The following is a 13,886-nucleotide window of genomic DNA, read 5'->3' on the forward strand; positions in this document are numbered from 1 at the left end:
GAGGAGGATTCTTCAGGAAGCCAACTCTGTACCACAATGAACAACAGTGACTGGTTCCAAGAGACACACATCCAACCCTTCTTCATTGAAAGAACCATTGCCAGAACATGGGGCTTTTCTATATTTTAGGAAATGTAGCAGAGATACTTCCTACTGCTCTTACAGTTTCACTGAATATTTCAAGAGATTATAACGTGGGAAGTCTGTCTTACTAGGTTTTGTTACATCAGATCACGAATCTGAATGCCAAAAGAGGAAACGAATGCTAATAAATGTAGGAAGTACAAGATAAAACATCCCTTGCTGTGAAAAAAAATTAAACAGAAGAAAAACAAAACAAAACTGCTATGAGAAACAAGGTAAACAGACTAAACATGAATAAGAACAATTATTAGAGTAAGATCTTATCATGGAAAAAGCACTGTAAATGACACACTACAAATGTCTTCAGTCTGAAATTTATCTTCTTCCAAAAGTTATCAAAGCCAGTATGGCTGCATGGATTTAGTTCCATTCTAAACAGGATTTTAATAAGAACTTTTTATTTCTATTATACACAACTCTAGTATTTTTGTGGAAGTATTTTCCCCCTTCCTCTCCCGTTTTATAATTACTCCTTGGAAACCTTGAAAATCATTCCTCACTGCATTGATTTCCTTCAATCAGGAAGGAGCACACTTGTTGGCTATATATATTTCAACGAGAAAGGTTACTATGCATGCTGAGTAGTAGCCATTTGTCAAAAGTTAGTAGGTTAGACATTTTTACTTAAAGTACAGTTTTAAATGAGAGACACAAACTAACGACCTCTAAATTAGAACCTGTTTTAATCAGAGGTACTCTAAAAACATGCAGAACTAATCAAATATTGTGTCTGAAAACCTGGTTAACTTTGTGTCTCAGAGTTTAGTGTAACTTGTCACAACTATCTTACCTGATCAAAGAAAGGTACCACTTAAACCAAGACCAAGGACTACTCATCACATATGATGAGACTAGTTCAGTCAATAGTATCATACCACTGCAAGCACTCTGACAAAAAGAGGTTTAACAACTGCGTACATCCCGAAGTGTCTCATTTTCTCCACACTTGAAGCCTTAAAGTATGGCCAAGGAGGAGTGAATAGGAATCAATACAACTCAATCTGTTAATGAGAGTGTTATTGAGCACCACAAGGCACTAGCTGGAGGCTTTGCCTATGCCAAACTCCTCAACTTTACCAACCTATGGAGTGAGAATTTGGAAACTTGTTTTTAAAACAACCTCCATACCCCAGAATGACACATTTCTATTTCATCCATCATTGAAAACAAGCCTGCTAGTAACACAGACATGCCAAACAAATTGTTCTACTTCTTACAGGACTATCTATCATTAAACAAAACTAGGAAAAATAATCATGATTCATGTGAACCATATGAACCAACTATGAACATCACAGGGAATTTGCTTCCTATCATTTGTTTGTACGTCTATCCTCAGACACCTTAAGTAGAGTCACTCTCAGTTACCCTACAAAAGCTGGTTTGGTTATCACTATGCTTCTTAAGATTCCGGCAGAAGCAGGAAACAAGACAAAAAGTAAGTGAAATCTAATATATGCATCATTTCGTATGAAGAAGTTTGAATGTTTAAGCGCCACCTGTTTGAAGTTGCTTTCCATCAAAAAGGTAAAATTTAAGAAGCCAGAAGAATTGATTTCCCCAAATAATGTATAATTAAAAACAGTATGGGAAAGTTATTTATAGCTTCTTTAAAAAAAAAAATCCATGGCCTTAAGCTAACATGAGAAATTTCAGGCTCCCAAAAGAAAGGCTCTAAGGTGCCACAAGTATTCCTTTTCTTTTTTGCGAATACAGGACTAACACGGCTGCTACTCTGAAACCCAGGCTCAAAAGAGTGTTCCCTAGACAGTGAGAAAGTTTTAAAAAAGACTTCTATACTGAATGGGTAATACTACTTTAACAATGGCTTCTCTACCAAGGGATTTAACCACAGCTCCATTCCATAATGCAATCCAAACAGTATTAAAAATCATATTTGATACAATGAGACATTTTGAATTCGTATTCCTATCCATATTTACAGACTCCTGGACTTTAAAAAAAAAAAATGTCCTGGCTATCCCAAGACAACTGGAGTAACTATTTATCCATTGTAATATTAATCCACTGTCGTGACAAAGTTCTTATATAAAATTTTTAGTTTTCCACACTAAGAATAAAGCCATGGAATCATCCATCTCTGTGGCCAGACTGCAGAGTTGGAAAGAAAAAAAAAATACCCATATGCAAGTAAAGGAAAACACTTGGGTGGCTCCTAATCAGCCTAAGCAAAAAGACACTGAATTCGTAGATTGCCTACTAGGAAAGTGCTGACTTGATGTATGCCAATAGGCAAAACAAGAAATCTAAAATACAGATAAAGTTGTCTAACCACAGCCCTGGAAGCAAAGCTGCAATCCCCGCAACTTCCACTTGTCTAGAACAACAGGACTGTAAAAGTATACTTGTTTTTCTTCATCATCATGGTAAAGGGTGGGCAAACGGACTTTATGCCTCTGCCAGTACATTTCCATACTAGTTTTGGAAGGCTGGTACAATACCACTTACAAAATTCAGCTGAAATTCTGCTCTTCCTTGAGGGTATTTCAGATTAAGAGCTGTGAAAAATGTTGCTGTCCAAAATCAAGCAATGGATATGTAGCCAAAAGGCTCAGAGCTGGTCAAGAAAGGTGATAGCAATGAGGTTTCAAAGTAGCAGCCATGTTAGTCTGTATTTGTAAAAAGAAAAGAAGTACTTGTGGCACCTTAGAGACTAACAAATTTATTTGAGCATAAGCTTTCGTGAGCTACAGCTCACTTCATCAGATGCATTCGGATGCATTTCCACCGAATGCATCCGATGAAGTGAGCTGTAGCTCATGAAAGTTTATACTCAAATAAATTTGTTAGTAGACAAGTTTGCAGGTTTTATATCATAGAATATCAGGGTTGGAAGGGACCTCAGGATGTCATCTAGTCCAACCCCCTGCTCAAAGCAGGATGAATCCCCAAATTTGGCCCAGATCCCTAAATGGCCCCCTCAAGCATTGAGCTCACAACCCTGGGTTTAGCAAGCCAATGCTCAAACCACTGAGCTATCCCTCCCACTGTCTCTAAGGTGCCACAAGTACTCCTTTTCTTTTAGCAATGAGGTTGGTGGTATATGCACTGGTAAAGTATCTAAATTAATTAGCACCAAAGCCTTGAGCTGAGGAGGGGTACCAACCAAATGATATGTCAAGACTAGAAGGGAACCACCAAAGGCAACATGCATCAATGGTAGTAAAGGAAAACAATGCCTTTTTCCTCTCGCCTTCGAATTCTTTTAAGGATCTGAATGTTCTCTTTCTTTCCTCTTACCCCAAGTACCAGGGTAGGTAAAAATCTTTAAATCTGTTTTTTTTTAAAGTTAACTTAAATTGGATTTTTTTCTGTTTAAAATATGATTTTTTTTAAAATAACCAATTTGAAATTATGACAACCTATACTAAGATCTACAATTATAATCTATTAAAATAATTTACATTAATTAATAAATAAAGAGTACATGTGTGCGGGCAAGTTTTAAAGAAAGTGAAACCACTGAACTGGTTGAAGTCACTGGCAAAGCCCCTAGAACCAGAGTTTGAAGTGCTCAATCAGCTTTTGACAGCAGTAGCCTCTTCTGCAGGTGGAGAAAAGCGATTTTCATTTCAGTTTATTGAGCTACTTCAGTTCCGTGACTAGTTCACTCAAAGTTAAGAAACCAATTGGGAAGTGGAAGGAAAAAAAAGAAAAAAGAAAAAGAAAAAAGCAGAAAAGCTTGTCCTCTTCTACACTATGAATAAAAACATGGTACGGATGAGATCTAATTCTAAAATTTGACAGACATGGTGATCTAGAAACAAGCCTTTCATTTACTAACTACACAGAATACTTGGTTTAATAATTTTTATCTGGAAAAGCATTTTGATAAAAACTTTTTCTCATCTATCCAGCACATGTAAAATGTTTTTTTTTTTTAAAACTAAAACTATTTGAAAATGACATTTTTGTGCGTTTAGTGGAATTTGAATTTCCAAAAAGCTTAGCACAAATCAAATAAAAAAAATGTATCTAGCAAAGAGATACATGTACATCATTCATCAATTTCCAAATAATATTGTAAAAAAAATTAAGAATCTGAATAAATACAAGTTAAGCTATATAATTGCTTAAATGTGTACATATATAGCATACCCTCCCAGATAGCAAAAAGCACCAAGTTTAATGTAAAGGCTATATTTAGTTGCAAATCAACATGTTTTAATGGTTAACAACCAATGACAATCAGCCTCTCGGAAAATAACAAGTACAAATGCAAAATAAGATTAAAATTGATGCTTTAAATCAAGTTTTTCTGCTTGCTGATTTAAACTGCTTTGATTTAAATCAATCTACCTTGCCTAATTGGTTCAACAGGAACTCAGGAGTCTTGCATCTCACTTGTGGCACAGACCACTGTCAACTCTAATGACATGAAACAACTTTTTATGCCGATGGTGCAATATGGGAGACTTTTTTGGGGGATGGAGCTTGTGACACTGGATGGGGACAGATGGGAAGCTTGATCCCAGCCAACTGTTGTCTTGCAGAGAGACTTCTTGGGCCCAATAACATCAAGGGCAGTATCAAGGTTGGTGGAACAGGGCATGTCTCAGGACTCTTTTCAGAAAGCCTCAGCACAAAGACTGGCCTTCTTACTCCCGAAGGAGTGATGGAAACAGCAGGTTGAAGATTTAAGAAAACCAAGACCATGTCTATTCTTCCTTGTCAGGGAGTAAAGGTACAGCAGATCATGCACTGGGATATGACATTGGTTTCTCTCAGGCACACAACAGCTAATGTGGGTATCTATCTTGGAATATATAGCTCAGCCAGATGCCCATCTTTTTAACCCTATTCGGGACTTACCACAGCCTCAGAATTAACATGAGGTGAAAGGCCCCTTTACAATACAGTATAATTAAACAAACAACACTATAAACTAGCTCGTGAATATCAGGTAGTTCTGTAAGCTCTCTGTGGCAAAAGAGTTAAGGTGGTTGGGGGCGCACTCCTTCTACTGAGCCAACTATGTCAGCACAGCACTTTCACCCACCAAGGATATTGCTTTTCTATATAATTGTGCAGCTCTATGCCAGAGGCAACAAAATCTTGTAACTGGAAATGCACAGAAGCCCTTGATGAATATTCATATACAGTAACTCCTCACTTAAAGTCATCCTGATTAATGTTACGTTGCTGATCAATTAGAACATGCTTGTTTAAAGTTGCGCAGTGCTCCCTTATAACGTTGTTTTGCAGCCTGCTTTGTCCACTGCTTGCAGAAAGAACAGCCCGTTGGAGCTAGCTGCTGGGGGACCAGGATGGACCAACAGCCCCCCATCAGCTCCCCGCTCCCCATGCATCAATTGCCAGGCAACTCAGCTGTCCCTCCCCCGACTGCCATGTGCTACTCCTGCCCTGTGCCTTGGAGCTGCTCCCCGGAGCCTCCTGCTTGCTGTGCAGGGGGGGAAGAAGAGGGGAGCTAATGTCAGGGAGTCCCCCTCCCCCTGTACTGTACCTTTTTCCACAGAGCAGGGGGTATGGCGGGGAAACATGACAGGGCTCAGAACTGAGGGAGCTTGCTGGCAGCAGCTGCTGTCTCAACTTGCTGATCTACTTAAAAAGGCCATGTACTTAAAGGGGCAATGCACATCTCTCTCTCTCTCTCACACCCCCCCCCCCGCATGCACACACCCGGTGTGTCTCTGTCTCTCCCTCCATTCCAAAGTGTTAACCCTTGAGGCCTCAGCCAAGTGCTAGTTCATCTTTTAGCAGTAATGCATTCCCTGGGAAATATCCCACCCTCTGATTTCATCACCTCAACCAAGCTTCACAATCATCATTGCTGTGTACAGTATTAAATTGTTTGTTTAAAACTTATACTGTATGTGTGTATATAATATATATATATATAATATATATATATATATTATATGTTGTCTGGCAAAAAGAAATTTACATTAATTCTTATGAGGAAATTGGATTCGCTTAACAACATTTTGCTTAAAGTCGCATTTTTCAGGAACTTAAATAAACATAAGCGAGGAGTTGCAGTACAAACTTCCTGCTAAAAATCAGTATAGTCGCTTCTTTCTCAGTCTTCCTACTATATGGATTTATGCACTCTCTTCACCCACCACCCATATTCTCAACATCTTATTTCTGCCAAATTCTCTTCAGGCTCTATTTTTGTCTCCCTTCTTTACCAAAAGTAATTAGAATAGTGATGGCAGGAGAAAAGGACTTTAAGCATTGCATATCAGAAACTACAAAATGGATTTGAGACTGAAATTCAAGTTCCACCAAATACAAGAGATGGAGAGAGCTACTGGGGGCTGCATAGAGTTATTCTTATCATGTGGTTTCCAGGACTACTTGCTTTACTCTACCTAAAAGGCCACACATCCGTGACCCTCTTGGGAGCTGAGAAGAGCTAGAGGTAGTTTACTTTGGCAATCTGCTGCTGTCTGGTCTTTCATTTGGGGCATGGTGATTCCTAGCAAATTACGTCAGTGAGCTTTACCGTCCTTTTCCCCTCCAGGCCCCAAACTTGCTCATGAACTCAGATGCAATGTCACTTTATTGATGAGCTGATGATCTGAGTTACTACACAGAATGGGATCCGAGTTACTGCACAGAATTCTTTCCTGGGTGTCTGGCTGGTGAGTCTTGCCCACATGCTCAGGGTTTAGCTGATCGCCATATTTGGGGTCGGGAAGGAATTTTCCTCCAGGGCAGATTGCCAGAGACCCTGTGGGGTTTTTGCCTTCCTTTGCAGCATGGGTCACTTGCTGGAGGATTCTCTGCACCTTGAAGTCTTTAAACCACAATTTGAGGACTTCAATAGCTCAGACATAGGTTAGGGGTTTGTTACAGGAGTGGACGGATTAGATTCTGTGGCCTGCGTTATGTAGGAGGTCAGACTAGACGATCATAATGGTCCCTTCTGACTTTAAAGTCTATGATTCTATGAGCATGGTCGCACCCTCGGGTGTGTCTGTCCTTCCTTCATTGACTCACCTCAAACCATCTTTCTTTTTTGCATCTCTGGCTCCTGAATAGAATCATATTTGTGCTAATGTTCTTGCCCAAAGCTCTTGCCTTACAGCACCACAAAAAGCAGAACCTACTCCGAATAGAAGGAAATTCTCGTCAGTTTCATGCTTCTAAACCAGAGTTTAAAAAATAAAATTGGATTGAAGAGTAGAACAGGTGCAATCCTCATAAGAGGCGGAAGTGGGTGGATGGAAGGACAGGAGATTCCTTTGACCCCCCCAATTACATTTACTTAGGGATACTGGACTCAAACAAAAGGATGACAGCAGCCCAGAATGAAGAGATTGTTGAATATTTCAGTACTTCCATTCAGTACCTCCACTCAAACCACATTATTCTATACTCAGATCACTAACTCAGAGCTTTAGTGAAAGTTAAATGGTGTTTACAGCAAGCCTCCTGGGCTTCCTGGCTGTGCCTCCAGATATTAGTACTCACTTTTTCATGATCAGCAGCTACGAAGAGCTTAATCTTTATATATCGTGTGCAATATCTTGATAATCTTTTCCTTTTCAAGCTAAATAATCTTCCTCAGTCTTAATAATCATCTTGATTTTATAGAGATTCTCCATCTCTACAATAATTTTTGTTGCTCTCTCCTAAATCTTTTCTATTTTTGCTAGGTCTCTTAAAATGAAGCAAATAAAACTTAACGAAGTATTCAGGGTATGAGACTACCTGTCCAGTGTACGTAGTGCAACTATAAACAGTGTAATACTTTTGTCTAATCCTTAGTACAACCTAATATCACAATTATTTAGTTTTAGCCACTGAGCAGACATGCTTAGCGGAACATCCAAGATGACTAACTCTTTTCCCCCCTGCCAAGAGGTTACAACAGATTCATAAGCCAACTGGATATGAATTGTTTCAAATTATTCCTTCTGGTACACAGTGAGTTGCTGCTGTCTATCATGAAGTTCACCAACTTTCTCGTTGTCCAACTACCACTTTTTACTAAAGTTCACCATCATTCTCCCTAGCTCTACTAAAAAATAATCGTGTCATCAACAAATTTTGCCAATTTATTCATTATAGCTCAGGGCCTGCCTTAAACATAAGCAGATGTTAGAGGTCCTGGAATGCCCCAACAATTCATGGCTTGATTCCCCACTCCAACAATAGGAATGAGGTGAGACTGGAGATCTATAAATAGAGCTCATGGAATTCATTTTTTTTTATTTATTTATTTATCAATAGTTGTGTGTGGTTCAGGGGAGAGAAGCGCAAGGTTACCTGAAGGAGAAAAAGGGATTGGTCCTGCCCCAGCCTGGTGAGGAGTGGAGGCCAGGGGCAAGGAGGCTGGAGAGCAAACCCACCCCGCATCTCACCCTACAGCTGTAGTTCAAGTCTGAGGAGATTCAGCTTGGTTCCTCGCCCTGGGCATTGCAATATGGTGCACCAAGTTGCAGCAACACCCAAGTCTGGCCCTGCTGCCCCTCCATCATGACGGAGAAGTGGAGAGCCAAACTCGAAGAGCAGTGAGACCCTGTGTGCCAAGTCACAATGCCACTCCCTCAAATTTAACCGGTCTCTCTCCTCATGACAGAGGGGTGGCTGAGCCAAATCTAAGCAGTGTTTAAAAAAACCTCTTTCATTTTATACTTTATTTCACATTTGAGAAATACAGGGGTTCTATCTATAAGGCTCAATCCCCAAGCTCAACTGGGATCCTACAAATCAATCAGAGAGAAATATTCTTATTCACTTCCAGTTCTAACTCCAATTCTGTACCCCACAAAAATCCTAATTACCATTTCATCTGTTTACATGGAGACAGCTCCTGGTGACTCTAATTTAATATTTTGCAAGTAGTTGTTAACATGGCATTAACTTTAAAACTGCTGTTCCTCAACAGTAGCATAGGAAAGGGAAGATGGTGAAGTAGTCAAACTATATTTTCTAATCACCAGAAAATAAATTTTCCAGGTATGTTTCCTGTTGCCTTATTCATCCCATGTTGTGGGAACTTCTGATAAATCTACCCGATGGAAGATCCATGAATTTTGCTGCACCTTCCCCATAGTTGATGGAGCAGATCCTCTGGATTAATCAATTATTATATTCCTCCTACGCTCAGGATTATTAAAAATAAATACAAGTTGGTGGCCCAGGCAAAATGAATTGCTTGTCTCCGGCAAGTTCCCAATGAGGAAGAGTTAACATCAGAGAGAGAGACCAACCATATTTGAAAACCTTGCAAGCATTCAGAGAACAAGGGTTTAAGGAGCTTACAGAATAAACCACCTTCTTTGGACCCTCCAAAACAAGGCTGCAACCCAGTAGGAGAACAATATGGGGGAGCTCGCACTGCCACTGTCATGTAGGACCCAAGGTGAGAGGAATTCATTCTCCAAGGCACCTTAGAGACTAACAAATTATTAGAGCATAAGCTTTCGTGAGCTACAGCTCACTTCATCGGATGCATTTGGTGGAAAAAGCAGAGTTTTCCTGCTTTTTCCGGGTACTCCTTTTCTTTTTGCGAATACAGACTAACACGGCTGCTACTCTGAAACCATTCTCCAAGGCTGTCAATGACTCACTTTTCACCAGCACTTCACATTAGAATAATTTAACTGTTAACAGAACTCTTCTGAGTTGGCCTATCTAGCAAAAAGCATTATGAATGCACTATAATATTTCTTTCACTTCCCCTCATGATCATTTAAAAAAAAATCTTATAAAAACCTTATATTTATTTTAAAAGGTAAAGTGAAATTCTAACTATTTTCCTGACTCCTTTACCAGCCAGAAGAAAATGGTTATTTAGATATAGTTCAAAACTGTGCATCTTTTTCTGTCTTTAAGAACACACAGAGCAGCCAACTGCAGCATGCATGAAAAGGGAAAATTATGTTACACAATCTTTCCACACCCAGCTTGGCTGAATAGCATCTGAAAATGAAAGCTTACTTCTGATCACAAACAACTTTTGGATGTGGGGGAGGTGGGAGAAGAGTATGAAGAGAAGATGCCAAGAGAAGAGATTCTTACCTTGGTTTGTGGAATTCCATAACCATCACAAATATGCTTGGGATATTACTGTGTGGTTACTGTATTTTAAGATCAATGAAAGGGAGGAAAAAGCTCTCTGGACTAGTCGTACACAGTGTTAGCCAAATGACTGCATGTTCCGAGTGCTTCACTTCCTCATTCTTTATATATACACACACATCCACCCACCCACAAACAGCCATCCACCTAAAAGATGGCAGAATCCTGTGACAAAAGCAAGTCCTGGAAAAGCAGCAAAACCTAGCTGGTTTATGTCTAAAAAATACTCTCCCCTACTCGTAAAAGGATACTGCACAGTACATCACATGAAATACAATTTTCAGACTATTAAATAAACTCTCATTCAATGTGGAGTTGTTTGTACACACTTCTGTTTCATTTTTAAGCTAAAAAAGAAACCATAAAACTATGTACAAAATCAGAATGCTAACTCCAACTCACACAATCCAATCAAAGTTAGGGCTGAAGTTTCTTTACCTTCAATTACATATCAAGGCTGCAGTATACAAAGAAGGGCTTCCTCCCCTCTCTAGACCAACTCCCATTAGCACGAATGGGAAAGTCAAAAAGATCCCCTTCTCGACACATACCTCTGCATTATATAAAAGTCACTGGTTTGGTAGCCAATAAAATATTTTAGCAAAAACAAGGACCTGTTAAGGACAAGGACTAGCCTTCACTTGAAACTTCCCAGTTTTTAAGAACATAAAAAAACCACCATAAAAAAAAAATACCACCATAGCACCTCCTATCAGAGGATCTCAGAGCACCTTCCTGACATTAATGAATTAAGCTTCACAACATCCTGAGAGGCAAGAATCAATTTATTTTTACAAGTGGGGAAGCCTGAGAATTAGACAGGTTAAATGACATTAACTGAGATACCTTGGGTAAGAGCTGGGACTAGAACTCGGTTCCCCCTTCCAACCTGCGAGACCTTTGCTTCAGCCACAATACTATTCCTTGCCACCAAGGTTAAAAAACTGAAGAACATTTACATCCTTTATACATCTGTTGTGGTGTATATTTGAAAGTTGTATACATTTTAATATAGAATAGCTACAGCTCTTTATAGGATAAAAGAAGAACTGTACATTTTAAAAGCCAATAGTCAGTAAATTTTCAATGAAGTATACAAGCGGTAATTTAGCAGGCCATAACAGCCTCACATTTTATGGTAGAGACTCTGTATCTCTACAAAAAGAAAAGGAGTACTTGTGGCACCTTAGAGACTAACAAATTTATTTGAGCATAATAAATTTGTTAGTCTCTAAGGTGCCACAAGTCCTCCTTTTCTTTTTGCGGATACAGACTAACACGGCTGCTACTGTACAATTTATTTAAAAGAAAGGGGCAATCCTTAACAAATCAGTAGACTCTCAGGTCATTAGCCAGAAAAAATTCTGCACGTCACCAGCTAATGCACAAGGTTTAGAAGAGGTTAGGGAAAAGAGAGGGAATGTCCAAACTATGTCCCTTCATTGCAACTAGAGGATCTTCACATACTTCTAAAGCAGCTGACCTTGTTGTGCACACAACTTTCCTACCAAGCAACTGCAATTTAGTATATGGGCCTCTAACTAGCAGTTACGCGCTAGGGCTGAAGTTGGGGAAAAGGGTGGGGAGGAGCCAACTTAGCTGAAGAGGAACAAAAAAAAAAAAAAGTCACCTTTTCAGAGAAAAGATATTAGATCTGTGGGTCAACAGTCAAAGAACTCCATCCATTAACCGTCCAAAGCAGAAGTCACAGTAAATAAAACATCTGTCCTCCCCAAAAGTAGATGTTGAGGTTTGAAGAGCTGTTGTCTAAACATACAAATATCCAAATTTGAATTCCAATGGGGGAAAATACAGGTCTGAAAAATAAATGCTGACACCTCAACGATTTAAAACTGATTTTATATATATCTATTCAGCTAGATACTTATATGGTTTCCATCATCAGAACATCCTGGTGGCTCCCAGGTATTTTAAAAAAAAAGAAAAAGAAAAAAAGAAAAAAGGAAAAAAAAAGGACTCTCTCCTCCATCCCAGTAGGGTAGGAATAATTTGCTCAAATAAAGTTGTTTGTGTGCACGTGCAGACTTATCACTGGTAAGGTCTGCCGTGGGCCACATGCAGCTAATCCACAATAGGGAAGATTTTGCAGTTCAGCCAGTGTAATTTGCTATTTGATTACCCTGGAATTATGATAATTATGGAGAGACAGACAAGCTCATCCGATTTGCATGTCTTGAACTTCTAACTTCCTTCAGCAGGTTCACAATTTAAAAAGTAAGTTAAAAAAAGCAGCTGTAAAATAGGGATAATGAGATTTTTACCCTTTCAAAATTGCTTTGGACCTATGGATAAAAAGCACTGTGTGTAAACTATTAATAAATACTGTAGTTATTCCCAGAGACCAAACTTCTAGAGCCTGCACCTTACTCTCTAGAAATAATACTATTTAATATTAAAGGAAAAATAAAACAACAAAAAAAGATATTAAGAGCCCTTTTTCCTGCAGAATTTAAAAAGTTACCACCACCAGTTTGGTACTAGAATCTAATCATCCATTTCTGACAAACATTGGCACAGCAACCATTAAGATTTGAATTTAAGAAATCCTAAAAAATATCCTGTATTTGCAAAAAGAAAAGGAGTACGTGTGGCACCTTAGAGACTAACAAATTTATTTGAGCATAAGCTTTCGTGAGCTACAACTCACTTCATTGGATGCATCACAAAAGTAACTCACGAAAGCTTGCTCAAATAAATTTGTTAGTCTCTAAGGTGCCACAAGTCCCCTTTTCTTTTTGCAGATACAGACTAACACGGCTACTACTCTGAAACTTGTTTCTACAGTAATGTCTTCACCATGTTTCAGACTGCAACAACTGCAAGAGAGTCTTATTGACACAAGACAACTTAATATGCCAGTAACTTTTTGAATTCCCATTTATTTTTAAACTTTATATTTTCAGCGAGTTCCTCCATCAGCCTCATCCCGCAGTGAAGTCATAATCCTGTTTGTGACATCACAGGGATACCACAGATATCACAACACTATAATAATCTCATCATTACAAGACCACAACAGGATAGAGAATGAGACAGCGGCTGAATGGAGATATCTGTGAAAGTCGCAAAACCCTCAACCAATACCTCTTAATGCTTGCTTTGGCAGCATATATTCTTCAGATGGGACATAAACAGAAGATTAGCATATCCCCCATACAAACATAAAACAAATTTGTGAAGCATTGTATATTTTAATCCTATTCTTTCTTTTAAAAAGAGAATAGTTATCGATTTGTGGAAATGCAGAGAACACCAGAATTAATTGATAACTTCTTTGTACTCAAGAGCACAAGATTTACACGTGGTTACTCTTGGGCCTGTAACCTAATTTACCATCCTTTAGCTTTTCGCAAAGCAATCCCTGAGCTAGATCATGACTGAGCATGGTGCTTTTCACCTTCTCCAGAAAACAGAACAGACACCCCAAAAACAGCCACATTTAATTTTTTTTTTCCAATCTAGAGGACTTGAAATCTATGGTAAAATTTTTTTCTAATAAATATTTTGCTAACTATCTGCTAGAACCCAGTCAACAATAACAATCTTGACTGCTGTTTCTTACATAATGACTACATCAAATTCAAGAGGCTTATATATGAGTGTGAAGTATTGCAGTCTTCCCCTGCCCCCAATTCTCTTTACAC

General features: G+C 38.8%; 1 protein-coding gene across 14 annotated transcripts in view; it reads right to left on the minus strand.

Moving 5' to 3' along the window:
- RC3H1 (ring finger and CCCH-type domains 1) overlaps positions 1-13,886 on the minus strand; it is a 106,015-nt gene that overhangs the window by 58,526 nt on the left and 33,603 nt on the right. The window contains exon 1 of one of the 14 annotated variants that reach the window (XM_043491091.1): positions 10,162-10,321. The exons of 12 other annotated variants lie outside the window; for them this stretch is intronic. The gene's annotated coding sequence lies outside the window, so the exon portion shown is untranslated. Of the gene's footprint in view, positions 1-10,161; positions 10,322-13,886 lie in introns of those variants that run through there. One more of the 14 variants, XM_043491083.1, reaches the window with a different exon arrangement.

The sequence above is a fragment of the Dermochelys coriacea genome, chromosome 8 (genome assembly GCF_009764565.3).
Source record: "Dermochelys coriacea isolate rDerCor1 chromosome 8, rDerCor1.pri.v4, whole genome shotgun sequence".
In the NCBI taxonomy this organism is placed as follows: Eukaryota; Metazoa; Chordata; order Testudines; family Dermochelyidae; genus Dermochelys; species Dermochelys coriacea.